The 17,045-nt window shown below is 41.7% G+C and overlaps 1 protein-coding gene across 2 annotated transcripts in view; it reads right to left on the reverse strand.

The window, feature by feature from the left end:
- Positions 1 to 17,045, reverse strand: part of macrod1 (mono-ADP ribosylhydrolase 1) — a 161,163-nt gene that overhangs the window by 137,140 nt on the left and 6,978 nt on the right. The gene's annotated exons all lie outside the window — the stretch shown is intronic.

Consider the following 17,045-nt stretch of genomic DNA (forward strand, 5'->3'; position numbering starts at 1 on the left):
AGTTAACTTAAATATACTGAACAAAAATATAAACGCAACAATTGACGATTTTACTGAGTTACAGTTCATATAAGGAAATCAGCCAATTGAAATAAATTAATTAGGCCTTAATCTACGGATTTCACATGACTGGGCAGGGGCTTAGCCAAGGGTGGGCATAGGCCCACCCACTAGGGAGCCAGGTCCAACCCTGGGGAGCCAGGCCCAGCCAATCAGAATGAGTTTTTCCCCACAAAAGGGCTTTATTTCAGACAGAAATACTCTGTCTGGGTGGCTGGTCTCTGACGATCCCACAGGTAAAGAAGTTGGATGTGGAGGTTCTGGGCTGAAGTGACTACAAATGGTCCGCGGTTGTGAGGCCGGTTGGACATACTGCCAAATTCTCTAAAATGACGTTGAAGGCGGCTTATGGTAGAGAAATTAGCATTCAATTAACTGGCAAGAGCTTTGGTGGATATTCCTGCAGTCAGCATGCCAATTGCATTCTCCCTCAAAACATGAGACATCTGTGGCATTGTGTTTGACAAAACTGTCACGCCTGTTCCTGCTCCCCCTCTCTGGCGCTCGAGGGCGCCAGGCGGCCCATCATTACGCACACCTGTTACCATCGTTACGCGCATCAGCGCTTCATTGGACTCACCTGGACTCCATCACTTATTGATTGCCTCCCCTATATCCGTCTATTCCTCATCCCTGTGTCAGCATTAATGTTGTTTGTTCCACCTGTCCAGACGCTGTCCTTGTTTTGTTTCATGTCGGTTATTTATTAAATATTCACTCCCTGTATTTGCTTCTCGTCTCCCAGCGTCAGTCCTCACAGAATGCTGACACCACATATTGGAAGCTTCAGTTTTTTCCGCCCCGGCTCCCCGGGCTCCCCCACGTTCCTCCCCCCGGGCTCCTCCACATCCCGCCTCGCCCGGCTCCCCCACGCCTCGCCTCGCCACGATTATCTTGAGAAACGCTCACCAACAGGGAAGTAAACAAACATTTGAGAGAAATAAGCTTTTTGTGCTTATGGAAAATGTATGGGATCTTTTATTTCAGCTCATGAAACATGGGACCAACACTTTATATGTTGCGTTTATATTTTTGTTCAGTCTACATAATGCGGCAGAGTGATGTTCATTAAATATACTCTCTGAATACATAGTAGCTGTGTTATTACTGACTAGATTTAGTAGCCTTAGGAAGCTACTCCCTATCGATTTGTGTGTGTTTGTATCCGCATGCTCTGGAGCATGCGTGTGTATCTAGTCTACATAGTCTGTATGTTAACGTGAGGACATGCCTCCCCTTCTAAGTGAGTACTAATGCTGTAAGCACAAATCATTATAACAAGCCAGAGAGGGTATAAGTGTCTATCTCAGACAAACAGTTTGTGTAACACAGTACAGGGTGTGTGTGTGTGTGTGTGTGTGTGGGTGTGTGTGTGTGTGTGTACTATATGTTTGTTTATTTCAAGTTTTATTAGTCGTACGGGATACACATGGTATACACCGTCCAACAAAATGCTTACTTGCAGTTTCCTTCTCGACAATGTAGTGCTGAGTGACTAACCAAAATGTCTGTTATTTGACCTACCTTGGTTTAATTATTTGAATTACATTTCGTTAGTTGCTTTTCTGTGACCTCAATGCGCAGTTTCTCTAGCAATAAATCAAATCAAGCCCGAACTGTGCGATGTAGTAGGGATTTGTAGTTTCAAACAGGCCAATATTCTACACAGTTTAGTGCAGAAAACGTGGTAATTAACTACAACGACCATAATCCATTGCGCACCTACTTGTCCTGTCTGTGTGCTGCAGACCAGAGAGGGAGAGAAGAGACTGAAGACCTGCAATCGAGAGGGATTGAGAGCAGTTGCGTTGCAAGGTATCTCTACCTGAAAATACATGATCTAAGTGATTAATGATTGGTACTCAGCAGTCATAAAAGTATGCCTTATTTACTTTGAAGAATTACTAAAATAGTGATTTTGTCAGACAGCATAGAGATGAGATGATGACTTGGAATAAAATAATAAAGTCATCAAATAAAACAAATGTAATATACATAACAACAAGTCAAGTAATGTGAGTACATGTTCACTCACTACCACCATGGGACTTTTATTCCTAGTATTATTCTGTGTTGTTACAGCACTCTACCCATATAATACATAGTGCATTCAATGTTTTTTTTAAAGTATCGAAAACAAAATTCGAAAACCGGGATAATTATTTTTGGAGTCAAACCTCAAAAAGCACTAAATCGCTCCACACTACGACAATGTAACAACAATATGAAATCAAAGACAACAATAAAGACAAAGTAAATGGCGCAGTAGAATAGAATAGGGCTGACCCGATTTAGTCGACTGGTTGATTGTTTGGTCGATAGGATGTTTGTCGACCGATATTTCTTTAGTCGAGCAGTGGCAATAATAATAAAATAAAAAAAGTTATGGTGCACAAGACGCCTGTGTAATTCACACCGGTCTCAGTGGACTAAATCATTGTGGAGGTCACGGGGATGGAACAGTCCATCACTAAGACATGTGATACTGAAATTCTATATGGTTATATTATGTTCAAATAATGGTGCAATATTAATAAATCTAATATTATTTTATAACAAATGTGCTTTGTCCATCATTGGATACGGTCGCTGTCCACCGTTCTGAAACAATCTTCAGTGAGCCGTAGAACTGGCACCTTTCCCTATGTTGCTATGTGCATAATAGCAGAGTTAACCAGTATATTGGGATCGAGAACAATGCGGCGGAGGCAGCAGCAGAGACCAGGAAACATTCCTTGCCTTAGCCTAATTATCTAAGAAAATTGAGGAAACCCAAACTTAATTAGGTCTATAATCAATAGCCTAAATGTCAAACGTGCCTGGCTTTATAAATCATCCATATATATCTCCAGAAATAAGACAGATCCTGCTTCTGTTTCCTGTTTGACTGTTTGTTTAATAACTTACTGATTCCGTGAGCATCAAGCCTCATGCAGCAGCAAAATGTTGCATAAAGCAATTTCCCAAATTTGGCTGTTTTTAAAGGCTTTACAATTTGTTTTTCGTTAGAACAGACTGGTATTACTTATAATTAGATTTGTTTACACTGTTTCAAACAGGATGAACAATGATCCTGTAATCTAACAGCACCTGTTTGTCACACATAATATAACATAACCACAGCTCTCCCTCCTATACCCTCATTTTTCTTGATCTCCTTATTGTTATTATTACTATCAATATAATAATAAGTAATGTCGTTATCATTAGTAGGCTTTGTATAGTAGCTTGTATAAACACTATCGAGCTGTCACGTGTTACTGTGTTCTGAGTTTGTCATAACTAGGAAATATTGGTCACATGCATGCGATGCTTACATGTTTCATGTAAAGAGAGCAAGGGTTGAGGGATTTCGGTAACAGAACTTTTCAGTCAGAAACATGTAAGAAACTAAATGGCTGAAATGATGTTTCAGCAGGGACAGCGCTATAAACACTTTCTGTGCTGTGGTGCCTTTTCGCTGCAGTAGGGAGGACAGAGAGACACCGTGCGCCAGTGTTCAGCATTCTGATGGCTTGTAGATAGAAACTGTCTGTTGGTATCAGACCTCATACCATCTCCCCGACGGTAAGGGCATGTGTGTGTGTGTGTGTGTGCGTGCACCAGCCATCTAATCTCTGAAACCTTTCAGTGAGCTAGCCCATGTGATTGTGCTCTTCCTGTCCATTTAACTACCTCTCACTGAGTAGCACTAATCGCAGTACAATACAAAACTGACAACCTTTGGCAATGACATTCAATTGATACAAATTAATTATGTTCCTAGTAGAGTAGCAGGAGAGAGAATGCACACTGCTCCAGCATCAGGAGAGCTCTCGGGCAACACAGCCTCTCTCCGACCTACAGAATAAACACTGACTCATTTCCGCCTCTTACAGATTCGCCGACCCTACTTAACGACAGGAATAGAAAAGGAAAAGTATGAGCACAGAACAATACAACCTTGTAGGATGGGTTCCTCTAGAATTTCTCATGGGAGTTTCATCCTCATCTCTGAAGAGGGTTTGCTAGCGCTTAGAATGAGCAAGACAAGTCGAGCATGCCGACGGGGTTAAACGGGGGTGAGAGCACCGATCACAATACTACCCATGTCGGTTGTAGCAACATCGTTTATGGTTTTGTTGTACTCGATTCCCGATTTTCATGACTTGCGACTCAACTTGGATTCGACCTTTGGTAACTCGGACTTGGACTCGCCTTCTCGACCTTTGGTAACTCGGACTCGCCTTTCTGTGACTTGTATTTGCACTTGGACTTGATAGGCTAATTTGATAAGCAGACTATTAGCAGCACTGGGTGGGCAGAGAAGCAAGGGTTCTGTTCTCTAGCAGTGGGAAGGATGCACCACACCCAGCACACGCAGCCTACATCAGCTGGTGAGCTGCGGGGGAGTATGCGATGATTGTGGGCAGAGAGGCAGGCAGGCTCCGCATCCGATCATAAGCTACACATTACGCAAGCAAACCTCTTGCTTCCCTTAAACTATTAGTCACCAGCCTACTATTTAGCTTTGCCTGGTTAAGAAACACAAACTGCTTAACGAAATTGAAAACAATACTAGTACTGAGTTTAATACAGTGTTTAAATAAAGGGAACACAAAAATAACACATCCTAGATCTGAATGAATTAAATATTCTTATTAAATACTTTTTTCTTTACATAGTTGAATGTGCTGACAACAAAATCACACAAAAATTATCCATGGAAATCAAATGTATCAACCCATGGAGGACTGGATTTGGAGTCACACTCAAAATTAAAGTGGAAAACCACACTACAGGCTGATCCAACTTTGTTGTAATGTCCTTAAAACAAGTGAAAATGAGGCTCAGTAGTGTGTGTGGCCTCCACGTGCCTGTATGACCTCCCTACAATGCCTGGGCATGCTCCGGATGAGGTGGCGGATGGTCTCCTGAGGGATCTCCTCCCACACCTGGACTAAAGCATCCGCCAACTCCTGGACATTCTGTGGTGCAACGTGGCGTTGGTGGATGGAGCGAGACATGATGTCCCAGATGTGCTCGATTGGATTCAGGTCTGGGGAACGGGCGGGCCAGTCCATAGCATCAATGCCTTCCTCTTGCAGGAACTGCTGACACACTCCAGCCACATGAGGTCTAGCATTGTCTTGCATTAGGAGGAACCCAGGGCCAACTGCACCAGCATATGGTCTCACAAGGGGTCTGAGGATCTAATCTCGGTACCTAATGGCAGTCAGGCTACCTCTGGCGAGCACATGGAGGGCTGTGCGGCCCCCCCAAAGAAATGCCACCCCAGACCATGACTGACCCACCGGCAAACCGGTCATGCTGGAGGATGTTGCAGGCAGCAGAACGTTCTCCACGGCGTCTCCAGACTCTGTCACATGTGCTCAGTGTGAACCTGCTTTCATCTGTGAAGAGCACAGGGCGCCAGTGGCGAATTTGCCAATCTTGGTGTTCTCTGGCAAATGCCAAACGTCCTGCACGGTGTTGGGCTGTAAGCACAACCCCCACCTGTGGACGTCGGGCCCTCATACCACCCTCATGGAGTCTGTTTCTGACCGTTTGAACAGACACATGCACATTTGTGGCCTGCTGGAGGTCATTTTGCAGGGCTCTGGCAGTGCTCCTCCTGCTCCTCCTTGCACAAAGGCGGAGGTAGCGGTCCTGCTGCTGGGTTGTTGCCCTCCTACGGCCTCCTCCACGTCTCCTGATGTACTGGCCTGTCTCCTGGTAGCGCCTCCATGCTCTGGACACTACGCTGACAGACACAGCAAACCTTCTTGCCACAGCTCGCATTGATGTGCCATCCTGGATGAGCTGCACTACCTGAGCCACTTGTGTGAGTTGTAGACTCCGTCTCATGCTACCACTAGAGTGAAAGCACCGCCAGCATTCAAAAGTGACCAAAACATCAGCCAGGAAGCATAGGAACTGAGAAGTGGTCTGTGGTCACCACCTGCAGAACCACTCCTTTATTGGGGGTGTCTTGCTAATTGCCTATAATTTCAACCTGTTGTCTATTCCATTTGCACAACAGCATGTGAAATTTATTGTCAATCAGTGTTGCTTCCTAAGTGGACAGTTTGATTTCACAGAAGTGTGATTGACTTGGGGTTACATTGTGTTGTTTAACCTGTCTAGGACTGGGGTGCCACCCCCCACATTCCACTGAAAAGGCAGAGCCGCGAAATTGAAAAATTTGTAGTTTTTTTTAAATATTTAACTTTCACACATTAAAGTCCAATACAGCTAATGAAAGACACAGATCGTGTGAATCCAGCCAACATGTCCGATTTTTAAAATGTTTTACAGGGAAGACACAATATGTAAAGATATAAATCTATTAGCTAAACTCATTAGCATAAGACACCATCTTTTATTTGTCCACCAACACCAGTAGCTATCACCAATTCGGCTAAACTAAGATATTGATAGCCACTAACCAAGAAAAAAACTCATCAGATGACAGTCTGATAACATATTTATGGTATAGGATAGGTTTTGTTAGAAAAATGTGCATATTTCAGGTAGATGTCATAGTTTACAATTGCACCCACCGTCACAAATGGACTAGAATAAATATATAGAGCAACGTGTTTACCCAATTACTAATCATCAAACATTTCGTAAAAATACACAGCATACACTAATCGAAAGACACAGATCCTGTGAATACAGACAATATTTCAGATTTTCTAAGTGTCTTACAGCGAAAACACAATAAATCGTTATATTAGCATACCACATATGCAAACGTTACCAGAGCATTGATTCTAGCCAAAGAGAGCGATAGCTGAACGTAAACATCGCCAAAATATATGAATTTTTTCACTAACCTTCTCAGAATTCTTCAGATGACACTCCTGTAACATCACATTACAACATACATATACAGTTTGTTCGAAAATGTGCATATTTAGCCACCAAAATCATGGTTAGACAATGACAAAAGTTGCCCAGCTGGTCAGACAATGTCGTGCGCCATATTAGACAGTGATCTAGTCGTATACATAAATACTCATAAACGTGACTAAAAAATATAGGGTGGACAGCGATTGATAGACAATTCAATTCTTAATACAATCGCCGATTTACATTTTTTAAATGATCCATTTCAATACAGTTTGCGCCAAGCGAAGCTACGTCTAGCAAGATGGCGTCATAAGCGATTAACATTTCTCGACAGAAACACGATTTATCATAATAAATTGTTCCTACTTTGAGCTGTTCTTCCATCAGAATCTTGGTCAAAGAATCCTTTCTTGGGTCTAATCGTCTTTTGGTCGAAAGCTGTCCTCTTGCCATGTAGAAATGCCCATTGCGTTCGGCATGAACTGGAACCGTGCCCAGAGATTCACAGTGTCTCAGAAATAAATGTCCCAAAATCGCACTAAACGGATATAAATTGCTATAAAACGCTTTAAATTAACTACCTTATGATGTTTTTAACTCCTATAACGAGTAGAAACATGACCGGAGAAATATAACTGGCTAAACTAATGCTTGGAAAAAGAGCAGGGTCGGTGTCCACCGCGCGCCTGACGCATCTGGAAAAGAGTTCCTACCTACACGTGTTTTTGTTTTATAGGGGCTGTGATTGCGCAATCGACACCATTCAAAGCGTCATCACGTAAAGGCATCCAGGGGAAGACGTAAGCAGTGTCTGTACACTCATAGCAATAACAGTGGCCTTTTAACTGACTCCAGATCAGGGGCCAAAATGTGTGAAATCTGACTCCATGTCAGGGAAATTGCTGTAGAATGAGTTCTGTTTCACTCAGAGACAAAATTTCAACGGCTATAGAAACTAGAGACTGTTTTCTATTCAATAATAATAATAATATGCATATTGTACGATCAAGAATTTAGTAGGAAGCCGTTTCAAAAATTACACGATTTCCATAAATAGTGACAACAGCACCCCCTAGCCTCAACAGGTTAAGTGTTCCCTTTATTTTTTTTGAGCAGTGTATATAAAAAAACTCAGCAAAAAAAAAAAAATCCTCTCGCTGTCAACTGCGTTAATTGTCAGCAAACTTAACATGTGTAAATATTTGTATGAACATAATGTCTCAGTTGTTGAATCTTGCTAACTGAACAAGTTCCACAGACATGTGACTAACAGAAATGGATTAATGTGTCCCTGAACAAAGGGGGGGGGGGGGGGGAATCAAAAGTAACAGTCAGTATCTGGTGTGGCCAGATACACATTCCTGTCTTGCAGGAAATCACACACAGAACGAGTAGTATGGCTGGTGGCATTGTCATGCTGGAGGGTCATGTCAGGATTAGCCTGCAGGAAGGGTACCACATGAGGGAGGAGGATGTCTTCCCTGTAACGCACAGCGTTGAGATTGCCTGCAATGACAACAAGCTCAGTTCGATGATGCTGTGACACACTGCCCCAGACCATGACGGACCCTCCACCTCCTAATCGATCCCGCTCCAGAGTACAGGCCTCGGTGTAACGCTCATTCCTTCGACGATAAAAGCGAATCCGACCATCACCCCTGGTGAGACAAAACCGCGACTCGTCAGTGAAGAGCACTTTTTGCCAGTCCTGTCTGGTCCAGCGACGGTGGGTTTGTGCCCATAGGTGACGTTGTTGCCGGTGATGTCTGGTGAGGACCTGCCTTACAACAGGCCTACAAGCCCTCAGTCCAGCCTCTCTCAGCCTATTTTTTTTACATTTTTTATTTAACCTTTATTTAACCAGGTAGGATAGTTGAGAACAAGTTCTCATTTACAACAGGGACCTGCCAAGATAAAGCAAAGCAGTGCGACACAAACAACACAGAGTTAAACATGGAGTAAACAAATGTACAGTCAATAACACAATAGAATAAAGTCTATATACAGTGTGTGCAAATGGAGTGAGGTGGTAAGGCAATAAATAGGCCATAGTAGCGAAGTAATTACAATTTAGCAAATTAACACTGGAGTGATAGATGTGCAGATGATGATGTGTAAGTAGAAATACTGGTGTGCAAAATGGGGAAAAAAGTAAATAAAAACAATATGGGGATGGGGTAGGTAGATACAGATGGGCTGTGTACAGCTGCAGCGATCGGTTAGCTGTTCAGATAGCTGATGTTTGAAGTTAGTGAGGGAGATATAAAAGTCTCCAAATTCAGCGATTTTTGTCCAAACAGTAAAAAATGTAATTAAAATAAAACATCACAAGTATTTTGGGGGGGATGCTAAAACATTTTCAGTGTAAACTTGAACGACTAAAACCAGATATAAATAAAGTAGGTCGAAAAGATAATGGACCTAGTGCTGTGGCGGTCATGACATTTTGTCAGCCTGTGATTGTCAAGCAAATAACTGTCAGTCTCACGGTAATTGACTGTTAATTAACAAACACATTTAGCATCTCCATGCTTCCAGGCATACTGTAGCCTACTACTGTAGCCTACAAGTTACTGATGCAGACCTTTGGAACATCTACATTTTAACAAGTCTAATAAATCCATGTAATATAGCCTACACCTTCACAATAAATCCATTATTTATTTTAGACAGGTCTAAAGAAACATGACATGAAGAAAATGTAGTCCATTTCAGAAAAACAGAATAGCATACTCTGAGTTGTCCTTATGTTAGGTCCTGATGTGGCTATGGCATATGGCTGTGTATTTGCTTAGAATTCCGTGGCATTATTTTTTATAGTCGAACACAATTGAACAAAGCTGAATAAAATAGAAAGGATATTTTCTACAAATGCTTTCCAAGGAAGTGTGCGCACACGCGGCTGTTCTGTGTTGAGTGGTTAACAAAGAAACAGGTCCTCCTATATGCTTCATTTAGAGCTATTTCTGTAACTCTAGTTGTGATACAAAACATTGGGCTGCATGTTTTGATTTGTAATACATTCTGAGGCTGCATGATGCAACTAATGATGATTTTTTTTAAAGTTGCATGAAATGCATGAGCTCTGCTTTGTTTCTTGCACACGCTTAATCAGTTTCTCATTCACCATTAGACAAGTACTTGATTATATTCTCACCAGGCCTCGAAATTCCTGGCGGTATACCCCTTGTGTGGCCGTAATGCTCCCTAAAAAATCCATGCCTTTTTGCGGACAAAGTGGCCGTTGTGCCCTTGGGCTGAATATAATAATTATAATTCCCTTCTCCCATCTGCCGTGCTCCGAAGCACCTCTCACTCACATGGCTCTCTCAGTTCTCAATTCTTATTAGCCAACGCCCATCACGTGATCGGTTCCTTCTCACAGGCACATCAGCATCTCTTCACCTGTAGCTAAGAAGTAAGCTACAAGTGAAGACTAACACATCGGAGACGCAACTGTGCTACTTCCTCTTATCCAATTCTGTGGTGCATATTGAAGATGTTGGAAGAAATGTCCTCATTTACTTTTTGTCAGCCAACAAGATGAGTAGGCCTAATGAACAGCAAAATAACTAGCATATGTCAATATACTATCCCCCATAGTACAAATGTTGACCTATTCTATTGTTCAACTTGTCCCTCTGTGCAAGAAATGCATATTCCAAACATAGTCTGGGACAGTTGTGGGATGCGATAGATCCCAAATTATTACAACCACTCACATCAACAAACATTTTAAAAGCATTGAGGCTGAGGCAACAGATCAGACCGTTTAGCTTAAAATGTTGATAAACTATTAGGCTATTTCTTCACATTATAAGCCCAGCAACGCTGTGTAAATGCAAATATTCCAAAATGAAAATAGCGGGAAAACACTGTTGTCAAAAGTGACCGCTAATGTGATTATGCATGTAATTATTTATTATTATTATGAAGGTGCATTTTTATGGTGAAAAGTATCTTCCCCAAACTTGAAACTCAGGTGCCGCTTATGTATGCCAGTTAGGCTACACTGGTTGATAAGCGGATTAATGTGCTTCACTTTAAGAAGTTATTTGGCCACTTTAGTTGTGATACAATTTGTAAGTCGCTCTGGATAAGAGCGTCTGCTAAATGACTTAAATGTAAATGTAATACAAACTGTATCAAAACATATAGGCCTATGTGCTACGCTATATGAGGTGTGTGACTATGATTTGAAAAAGTCGCAAGGAAAAGGCATGCGCTGTTTCTTGCCTCATTCACAAGTGATAATACATCACTCACAAGTGGTAGGCTAATATTGTCAAAAATACATGTAATCTCTGCACTTAAATACATAATGGAGGATGCTTTCCCATGGTTTATTTTCATGTCAGCCAGGTAGGATGCAAATTAATTACTTAAAAATCATACAATGTGATTTTCTGGATTTTTGTTTTAGATTCCGTCTCTCACAGTTGAAGTGTACCTATGATAAAAAGTACAGACCTCTACATGCTTTGTAAGTAGGAAAACCTGCAAAATCGGCAGTGTATCAAATACTTGTTCTCCCCACTGTATATCTCACTGATCATCCCCAAAGCCAACACCTCATTTGGCCACCTTTCCTTCCAGTTCTCTGCTGCCAGTGACTGGAACGAATTGCAAAAATCGCTGAAGTTGGAGACTTTTATTTCCCTCACCAACTTTGAACATCAGCTGTCTGAGCAGCTAACCAATCGCTGCAGCTGTACATAGTCCATCTATAAATAGCCCACCCAATCTACCTACCTCATCCCCATACTGTTTTTATTTTATTTACTTTTCTGCTCTTTTGCACACCAGTATCTCTACTTGCACATCATCATCTGCTCATTTATCACTCCAGTGTTAATCTGCTAAATTGTAATTATTCACTTCTATGGCCTATCTCCTCATGCCTTTTGCACACACTGTATATAGACTTTCTTTTTTCTACTGTGTCATTGACTTGTTTATTGTGTTATTGGCTTGTTTATTGTTTAGTCCATGTGTAACTCTGTGTTATTGTTTGTGTCGCACTGCTTTGCTTTATCTTGGCCAGGTTGCAGTTGCAAATGAGAACTTGTTCTCAACTAGCCTACTTGGTTGAATAAAGGTGACTTTTTTTTTTATACATTTGGTGGAGGATTAGTTTTTCCAGCGGGACAATGCTCCATGCCACACAGCCAGGTCAATCAAGGTGTGGATGGAGGACCACCAGATCAAGACCCTGTCATGGCCAGCCCAATCTCCAGACCTGAACCCCATTGAAAACCTCTGGAATGTGATCAAGAGGAAGACGGATAGTCACAAGATATCAAAAAAAGCAGAGCTGCTTGAATTTTTGCACCAGGAGTTGCATAAAGTCTACTAGCATCAATGTGAAAGACTGGTGCAGAGCATGGCAAGACGCATGAAAGCTGTGATAGAAAATCAGGGTTATTCCACCAAATAGTGATTTCTGAACTCTTCCTAAGTTAAAACATTAGTATTGTGTTTAAAAATGAATATGAACTTATTTTCTTTGCATTATTCGAGGTCTGACAACACTGCTTTGTTATTTTGACCAGTTGTCATTTTCTGCAAATAAATGCTCTAAATGACAATATTTTTATTTGGAATTTGGGAGAAATGTTGTCAGTAGTTCATAGAATAAAATAAAAAATTTTTTTTTACCAAAACACATAACTATAAATAGTAAAAGCAGTGGTGTCCTAATTTTTTCCTGAGCTGTGTATATATATATACACACACAGAGTGGCAAGAAAAAGTATGTGAACCCTTTGGAATTACCTGGATTTCTGCAGAAATGTGTCATAAACTTTGATTTGATCTTCATCGAAGTCATAACAATAGACAAATACAGTCTGCTTAAACTAATAACACACAAACAACTATACGTTTTTTGTCTTTATTGAACACGCTGTATAAACATTCACACAGTGCAGGGTGTAAAAAGTATGTGAACCCTTGGATTTAATAACTGGTTGACCCTCCTTTGGCAGCAATAACAACCAAACGTTTTCTGTAGTTGCGGATCAGACTGCACAGCGGTCAGGAGGAATTTTGGACCATTCCTCTTTACAAAACTGTTTCAGTTCAGCAATATTCTTAGGATGTCTGGTGTTACCCGCTCGACGCCACAGCATTTTAAAATCGGGTTGAGGTCAGGACTCTGACTGGGCCACTCCAGAAGGTTGAGGTCAGGACTCGCCTGGGCCGCTCCAGAAGGTTGAGGTCAGAACTCGCCTGGGCCGCTCCAGAAGGTTGAGGTCAGAACTCTGACTGGGCCACTCCAGAAGGCGTATTTTCTTCTGTTGATGCCATTCTGTTGTTTATTTACTTCTGTGTTTTGGGTCATTGTCCTGTTGCATCACCCAACTTCTGTTGAGCTTCAATTGGTGGACAGATAGCCTAACATTCTCCTGCAAAATGCCTTGATAAACTTGGGAATAAATTTTCCGTCGATGATAGCAAGTTGTCCAGGCCATGAGGCAGCAAAGCAGCCCCAAACCATGATGCTCCCTCCACCATACTTTACAGTTGGGATGAGGTTGGTGTGCTGGTCCTTTTTTTCTCCACACATAGTGTTGTGTTCCTTCCAAACAACTCAACTGTAGTTTCATCGGTCCACAGAATATTTTGCCAGTACCGCTGTGGAACTTCCAGGTGCACTTTCGCAGACTTCAGATGTGCAGCAATGTTTTTTTACACAGCAGTGGCTTCTTCCGTGGTGTCCTCCCATGAACACCATTCTTGTTTTGTGTTTTACGTATCGTAGACTCGTCAACAGAGATGTTAGCATGTTCCAGAGATTTCTGTAAGTCTTTAACTGACACTCTAGGATTCTTCTTAACCTCATTGAGCATTCTGCACTGTGCTCTTGCAGTCATCTTTGCAGGACGGCCACTCCTAGGGAGAGTAGCAACGGTGCTGAACTTTCTCCATTTATAGACAATTTGTCTTACCGTGGAATGATGAACATCAAGGCTTTTAGAGATACTTTTGTAATCATTTCCAGCTTTATGCAAGTCAACAATTCTTAATCTTAGGTCTTCTGAGATCTCTTTTGTTCGAGGCATGGTTCACATCAGGCAATGCTTCTTGTGAATAGCAAACTCAAATTTGGTGAGTGTTTTTAATAGGGCAGGGAGGCTCTAACCAACATCTCTAATCTCGTCTCATTGATTGGACTCCAGGTTAGCTGACTCCTGACTCCAATTATCTTTTGGAGAAGTCATTAGCCTAGGGGTTCACATAATGTACTTTTTCCAACCTACACTGCGAATGTTTAAATGATGTATTCAATATAGACAGGAAAAATACAATAATTAGTGTGTTATTAGTTTAAGCACACTGTGTTTGTCTGTTGTTGTGACTAAGATGAAGATGAAGATTAGATCAAATTTTATTACTAATTTATGCAGAAATCCAGGTAATACCAAAGGGTTCACATACTTTTTCTTACCACTGTATGTATGCATGTATGTATAGTTGAAGTCGGTTAGGACATCTACTTTGTGCATGACACAAGTGATTTTTCCAATAATTGTTTACAGACAGATTATTTCACTTATAATTCACTGTATCACAATTCCAGTGGGTCAGATGTTTACATACACTAAGTTGACTGTGCCTTTAACCAGATTGGACAATTCCAGAAAATTATGTCATGGCTTTAGAAGCTTCTGATAGGCTAATTGACATCATTTGAGTCAATTAGAGGTGTACCTGTGGATGTATTTAAAGGCCTACCTTCAAACTCAGTGCCTTTTTGCTTGACATCATGGGAAAATCAAAAGAAATCAACCAAGACCTCAGAAAAAAAATTGTAGACCTCCACAAGTCAGGTTCATCCTTGGGAGCAATTTCCAAATGCCTGAAGGTACCATGTTCATCTGTACAAACAATAGTACGCAAGTATAAACACCATGGGACCACGCAGCCATCATACCGCTCAGGAAGGAGATGTGTTCTGTCTCCTGGAGATGAACGTACTTTGGTGCGAAAAGTGCAAATCAATCCCAGAACAACAGCAAAGAACCTTGTGAAGATGCTGGAGGAAACAGGTACAAAAGTATCTATATCCACAGTAAAACGAGTCCTATATCGACCTAACCTGAAAGGCCGCTCAGCAAGGAAGAAGCCACTGCTCCAAAACCGCCATAAAAAAGCCAGACTACGGCTTGCAACTGCACATGGGGACAAATATATTACTTTTTGGAGAAATGTCCTCTGTTCTGATGAAACAAAAATAGAACTGTTTGGTCATAATGACCATTGTTATGTTTGGAGGGAAAAGGGGGAGGCTTTCAAGCCGAAGAACACCATCCCAACCGTGAAGCATGGGGGTGGCACCATCATGTTGTTCCAATCTGTCTTTGTCTTGTCGCTCTGCCTTCCCACTTTCCCCCTATATTTCATAGCCAGGTTCTGACAATAAAAAAAACCTACACAAATATCAGTGGGTGATCACAAAAAAAGTAGCTGAGAGCCTGACTTACCATTCATCTATGTAGTAAATAAGTAACACAGGTATTGAGTAGAACTTGTGAAGTAGTGATTAGTTAGCGTTTTTCATGAGCGAGTGGCGATATAGTGCAGTAGGGTCCAGGTGCGACGTCATTGCTCAGAGTCTCTATGTTCTCACCAACTGATATGTCATCTCTCAGGAGAAGTGGGGGTGTCGAAAGGAATGGGCGTTTCAGAAGGAACCATATAAAGGAGAAGTGGGGGTGTCGAAGGGAATGGGCGTTTCAGAAGGAACCATATAAAGGAGAAGTGGGGGGTGTCAAAAGGAATGGGCGTTTCAGAAGGAACCATATAAAGGAGAAGTGGGGGTGTCGAAGGGAATGGGCGTTTCAGAAGGAACCATATAAATGAGAAGTGGGGGTGTTGAAAGGAGTCAACACTAGAAGAGCTGGAATTACATAACTACTAGAACCGCCATGACTTGATATTTCAATTATTATTTCAAATATTCAATATCAAATAATACATTGTAAAATTAACGTTAGCTAGCATTTACATTTACGAAAAACAGCTCACAGCGAGTTATTTTTTTTATTTTTTTGCATAACTGAAATTCCTTTCTGTCATCTCTGCAGACCATGACTAACATCCGATAACTCAAACGACGTCTTGAGTGGCACCTTTCGAAACCCCCACTTCTCCTTATATGGTTCCTTTCAAAACGTCCACTTTTCCTGAGGGATGCACTGCACTGAGAGGTGTCGCAGCTGGACCCCTCATATACTGCCATCTGGTGGCGACTAAAAACAATTGCATAATAACACCTGTTATAAATTGAGGGACTCCTGACATGACTCGTGACTCGACCATGGACTCGAACTTCAGCCATAGGGACTCATGACTCGGACTTGAGCACAGCGGACTTGGTAGTTGACTCGGACTCGATGTTTAGTGACTCGACTACAACCCTGGTTTTCAGTGACACTACACCACACCACTGCTTGGTCACCACTACCGGTGTGTACAGTCAACCTAGCTCTAATGACAGAAGCCCTAATTAAGGTAAAACTCTATTGAACGTTGATGAACATACTTAGGCCTAATCAAGGTAAAACTCTATTGAACTCTATTGGCCTAATTAAAGGTATAGGCCCAGCTCAGTTGAACAGACAACAAAGCACACAGCCTTGATGAACGCAGCTTGAGGAGCACTGTGCTGATGAGCAGGCCGACTCCTCTCTGAAATTCCCACATTGCACTGGGCCAATCAGGCTAATGAGGCTCTCACTTCATCCATTCGAGCTAAAGTGGCGATTGATTGGGTGGGGGGGGGGGCTTTTACAGAGGAGAGAAATAATTGCTATGAATGGGCGATCTGCAAACTCATTCACTTTTTTTTCCTCCACCGTTTTGTTTACCAGTCATTAAGGCTTGACTCTGGGGGCTCCTGTTAACTCGTCAATGTCAAACATGTAAATGAAATATAAATCAGAACGTTATAAATTCTTCTGGGATAATATGTCTGTCCTTTTTGGAGCGCTTCAGCATTGCAGTGGTTGCTGATGGTGGTCCGACCGGAATATGTGTGTGTGATATATACATATATATGTGTGTGTGTGTGTGTGTGTGATATATACATATATATGTGTGTGTGTGTGTGTGTGATATATACATATATATGTGTGTGTGTGTGT

The sequence above is a fragment of the Salvelinus fontinalis genome, chromosome 6 (assembly GCF_029448725.1).
Source record: "Salvelinus fontinalis isolate EN_2023a chromosome 6, ASM2944872v1, whole genome shotgun sequence".
NCBI lineage: Eukaryota > Metazoa > Chordata > Actinopteri > Salmoniformes > Salmonidae > Salvelinus > Salvelinus fontinalis.